The sequence below is a fragment of the Pygocentrus nattereri genome, chromosome 12 (assembly GCF_015220715.1).
Source record: "Pygocentrus nattereri isolate fPygNat1 chromosome 12, fPygNat1.pri, whole genome shotgun sequence".
Classification (NCBI taxonomy): domain Eukaryota; kingdom Metazoa; phylum Chordata; class Actinopteri; order Characiformes; family Serrasalmidae; genus Pygocentrus; species Pygocentrus nattereri.
In genome coordinates, this window is record NC_051222.1 from 5,140,863 (window position 1) to 5,146,759 (window position 5,897).

Here is a 5,897-nt window from a genome sequence, read left to right on the forward strand (position 1 = left end):
GAAACGCCGGAAGCTCTCAGTTAATGTCTGGAAGAGCGAATTACCAAACTAGAAAAGCGCAATTCCAAAAGCAGCTAGCACCAACACTATAGTAGCTAGCCAACGTGAGACCCCCCAGAAACCAAGGAGTGTTTCACACACTGTTAACAACCACTGAACTAGCATCACTGCATCCACCATAGCAAGAAAGAGTCTTCTGAGTGAGGAGGCTGTAGCTACGTCAGGGAACCCATTGATGTTAAACTCACTTATAATGGAAGCCAATGGGCAGTTGCTGAATTCTATGATTAAGCCTATTGGCTATATAATGTGAATTTAATTGAAATTACATCACTACGCTGGTAACGAATGACCACAAATTCTACCCCCTTGAAAACTAGTCCCATCTGTGAAACAACAAATAATACAGACTCTTTTCCATTAGCGTCTTTGTTGTCTGAGAACAATCTTCCAGCCTGGTCATTATACTGGATACTGTAAAGAACACATCTGTTTGGTGGGAGCAAGAGTCAGCCTGTTTATGTCATCTTCACCAGAACTGATGATAACATCTGTCAGAGATGGTACAGATGTACAACTGTGTGACTGACCACAAAGACACAAACTGTACTGTTCTAGTAGAGCACTGTCCTGAAAAACATAGCGTGAACTTCACAGCTGCTGACGGGAGAACTTCTTGGCAAAGCTGTTTTAAGAAAAATGTCTTATTAAGCATTTTTCTGCAAGCACCACTCTTCAGGGAACAAATGTATTCAGAATGACATTCAAAAAAATGTCAGAGGTCCTGTTCAGACCGTCAGACGTATGGTTCAGACTGCATAAGTTGACTGAACATTAAGTAGTATTGTTTCCTGAGTCTGTCATTATTGTTTAAAGCATGGGTGGAAAACTCCAGTCCAGGATTTTCCTGCTTGAATCTCTTAACCACCAGGCTTAAAATGGGGGGAGGGGGTTGTTGCCTGGCTAGCTGTAGTGACCAGTATTTCTACTCTTAGTTTTATTCAAAATTACATTTTTATCTCTATTTCTGTTTTTCTCCCCAATTCATTCATGCCTAGTTCTGCCCGCTAACAAGGTTCCCTCCTACTACATGATGCTATCAAGCTGGGAGGTTGAAAGCTGTAACAGGCTTCCTCTGAGTCACCACAACTTTTCAAACTGCTGCGAACGGAACGCAGTTGGGACGGCTCAATGCACTTGGAGGAGAAGGCAAACTGTGAATGTTTCTACGTCAGCTGACAGATTCCAACTAGCCACGTTGTTGATTATATATGGTACAAGTGGATCAGACACAGCAGTGCTGCTGGAGTTTTTAAGCACTGTGTCCACTCACTGTCCACTCTCTATTAGACAGGCCTACCTTGTCGGTCCACCTTGTAGATGTAAAGTCAGAGACGACAGCTCATCTGCTGCTGCACAGTTTGTGTTGGTCATTCTCTAGTCCTTCATCAGTGGCCACAGGACGCTGCCCACAGGACGCTGTTGGCTTGATGTTTTTGGTTCTCAGTCCAGCAGCACTGCTGTCTCTGATCCACTCGTACCAGCACAACACACACTATCACACCATCATCACATCAGTGTCACTGCAGTGCTGAGAATGACCCACCACCCAAACAGTACATCCTCTGTGGGGGTCCTGTGGGGGTCCTGACTACTGAAGAACATGGTAACAAAGCACACAGAGAAACAGATGGACTACAGTCTGTAATTGTAACTACAAAATGAAAGTATACGGTCAGTGGAGCTGATAAACCTGTAAAGAACCCTCCCCTTTTTTAGGATGTACCATGACAACTCAACCATCTGAATGTTTACATGCATGGTTTAAATGGTTCTTTACAAGCTATTGTAAAGGGTTCTTTGAAGAACCTTTATATAAATGGTTCTATATAGCAAAATAACCTTTTTTTGGTACCATATAAAGCCCCTTTGAGTGGCGCACTCTTAATTTGTAGTACTGTATATTTGAGAACACCTTTCAAAAACAAGCTAATCTGTTTTCCAGAGCTTGTTACATAAGGAACATGACTAAGGCAAGTGAACGAGGGGGAAAATTGGTGTGTGTTTTTCAAAGATCCCAGCAGGGTTAAGTGCATCCACATTATCCAAAGTGATCTTGCTGTTTGCTGCTAATAGTTTTCCGGACCTGTTTGGAATGAAATCCCTAGGATGGTCCCTTACAGAAACAGCTCTGTCCTAGTAAAGAACCTCTGCTGTTTATGTCCTATTTCTCCCTCTCACTGTTGCTCATATGTTCCTTCTTATCTGTCCGCTAGTGTGCAGCCACGTGATTGAAGATGCCGCACCAAAGCTCAGACTCTTCTCTGCGGTTCCACCAAATTAGAGAGGGGGGAAATTTCTGCCAGGCACATGGCCTCAGGCAACACCCTTGGCCAATTAGAGATGAGTCAAAGATGATGCAACAGCGTCTGCCCTTCTGATTTCTCTATCATATTAAAGAGTCCTGCACTGTTAGCTTTGCTGACGTCCAAAGCTAGGAACATTTCAAGTAACATAAACCTTTAGTATAAGCTAAACATTCCATATAACTTTTATAAACGACTATTACTGTTACATACCCCCAAAATCTAGTTGATTGGTGTCTGACGTTTGCTTCTTTAGCTCTGCACTGCAGCTACAAACTTCAATACAACTGCATGCCTAAATCATCATGTACGCTACATTTCCAAAAGTTTTCACTCACCCATCCAAATCATTGAATTCAGGTGTTCCAGTCACTTCCATGGCCACAGGTGTATAAAGCCGAGTCCCTAGGCCTGCAGACTGCTTCTACAGACATTAGTGAAAGAATGGGTCGCTCTCAGGAGCTCAGTGAATTCCAGTGTGGTACCGTGATCGGACGCCACCTGTGCAGCAAGTCCAGTCGTGAAATTTCCTCACTACTAAAAATTCCACAGTCAACTGTCAGTGAGATTATAACAAAGTGGAAGTGATTGGGAACGACAGCAACTCAGCCACGAAGTGGTCGGCCATGTAAAATGACAGAGCGGGGTCAGCGGATGCTGAGGGGCATAGTGCGCAGAGGTCGCCAACTTTCTGCAGTCAATTGCTACAGAACGGTACTTGTCTGACTGCACTGTGCCGAGTGTAAAGTTTGGTGGAGGGGGGATCATGGTGTGGGGTTGTTTTTTTAGGAGTTGAGCTCGGGCCCCTTAGTTCCAGTGAAAGGAACTCTTAATGCTTCAGCACCAAGAGATTTTGGACAATTTCATGCTCCCAACTTTGTGGGAACAGTTTGGGGAATTTGGCCCCTTCCTATTTCAACATGACTGCACACCAGTGCACAAAGCAGGTCCATAAAGACATGGATGATCCAGTTTGGTGTGGAAGAACTTGACTGGCCTGCAGTCCTGGCCTGAGTCCTGACCTCAACCTGATAGAACCCCTTTGGGATGAATTAGAGCAAAGACTGTGAGACAGGCCTTCTCGTCCAACATCAGTGTCTGACCTCACAAATGCACTTCTGGAAGAACGGTCAAACATTCCCATAAACACTCCTAACCCTTGTGGAAAGCCTTCCCAGAAGAATTGAAGCTGTTATAGCTGCAAAGGGTGGGCCGACACCATATTAAACCCTATGGATTAAGAACTCAGAAATCACAAAAACAAATCTATTTGAGATTACTTAACACCTCCAGAAAGATATTTTGGTTTTGAGGGGCCCTACATTGAAATATATATATATATATATATATATATATATATATATATATATATATGTGTGTGTGTGTGTGTGTGTGTGTGTGTGTGTGTGTGTGTGTGTGTGTGCATCTGTGTGTAAAATGTATCTATAAATATGAAAATGGCCAAAAACAGCCCCCTATTTGAGTTCATTAAGTTAGACTATTTTTGTCTAGTCAACACATTTTAATGCAAAGGTTTGTGTACTCCTGGTCAAATGTTATGTTGCTGTTGATTTCTAAATGAAAATGTTAGCACATGCTGTACAGAGGACACATTACAGCAAATTTTAATACACAATTACTATTAATTTGCTGAATTTAACATATTGAAAAACAAAACATAGCGGGGCCTGTGAAAAGTTAAGGTACATTTTATATTTTATGTTTGTTTTTTTTATATGGCAAAGCTTCACTATGTAAGATTTCTTTTTGTTAAAACTGAAAGAAGTAGTATGGCTGAATGAATATGATAAAAACAGGTTAGCGAGTTAACCTGTAAGGCCTGAAATAATCATGTAAAAGTCAGAGGTGTCGAGTCAGGAGTTTTTCAGGCCGTGTTGTCTTTAACCTATTAACATTGGGAAAGAAGGTCCGCCTCGATGTTTAGGCCTCAAACACATTATACTGATAAAGATAAGATGACAATAGTAGATCATTCACTCACATCACAACAGTTCTCTCAATCCTCTTTCAACCGTCAGATTCATCCGCTCAGGGAAGGGGTCTGCTTCAAAACGTTCTTCCACACTTTGCGTGCAATTACACATTTCTGCCAGAGAGGTCTCCAAATCCCAACAACTTACATAGTATAGCTTTAATGTACTTCAGGGTGTGAAATGCACTTTTGTATAAAAAGTATCTCGCATTTAAAAAGATACATGGCAATGTATTTGTTTGGTGTGTGGGGTTGAAGTGAACAATATAAATGTGAAAGCAAACCATTAAAGGAGTTTTAATGCTGTTAAAGAAATGCACTATTCTGATGGTATAATAATGAAACCTCTAATAGTGACTTAAAGCCATTAAAAAGATCATTTCCAGCTGGAGCTTGCAGTAAAGACTGCTTGCTTCTAAACAGATCTGTTGTTGAAACAGTGACTTCACTCCAGATGAGCAACTTTAAGGGCGTGTAGAGGCAATGCTATGTAGCTGACTTCAACAGCTACAACTCAAGTCTTTGTGTTGGGCTTTACAACATTTTTCTAAGGTCACATCTCCAGACCTATTCAGAAACCATTGTCTACTGCTGTGGGGTCCCAATTGTGTTTATACTGCTTTAGCATTTTAGCCTTTTCTGTTCTATTCTACTTAGGGTCTGATAAAATCTCTCAGGAACCCCTTGTCAGGGTCCTGACAGAGGACAATGCCCACCTTTTGAAGCCCTGTAGCCTGTATATAGTGATTACAGCACTAATGGAAGGGGAGATAAGGAGATCAGACATAGCTGTGTGGTAACAGAGCTGAAGACCTAGAAAGAGCTGTGCTTTAGTGTAAGGGGCTGAAAAATGTTAGCGGGAAAAGTCATGTTATGATATTTTGGGTCGTTGCAGTAAATATCGCCATGTTAAAATGGATCTATTTGAGTGATGAAAAGGTCCATTTAGAGAGAGAATCAGGGTAGTGGTTCGTTTTAATCAGTGGTCACTCTCACCTTGTTGGTCCACCTTGTAGATGTAAAGTCAGAGACGATAGCTCATCTGCTGCTGCACAGTTTGTGTTGGTCATCCTCCAAAACTTGCTCTTCATACCAGGAGCGATGCTTGAACATGAAGATATGGGTTACAGAATATACCCAAACTATCAGCAAATGGCTGCTTTATGCTAAGAAACTTGTTGCAGGTATTTATTGTCATTGTTAAATTGAAGTGATCAGTGATTCCCGAATGTTTGAAGCAGTGGTTCAGGGATGCCGATGAAAAAGTTATTTCATTTTCAAAGTACAGTGAAGCTGATAGACCTTTTTGCAGCACCGTTTGCTCAATGAAGCCAGTAATTCTGGAGGTCGCTCCACGAGAAACTCTCTGACAGCTCAAAACAGAACCCACTCCTGTCCACACACTCAGACATAAAACAGCACTGTCTTCCTCTGTTAGCTCCATACTGGCCAGACAACGAAAGCATTTGAGTCAGTTTCAGCTTCAGCCTTTCAATTCCATCATGCAACAGCACTTAATAGCTCACTCTTCACATACC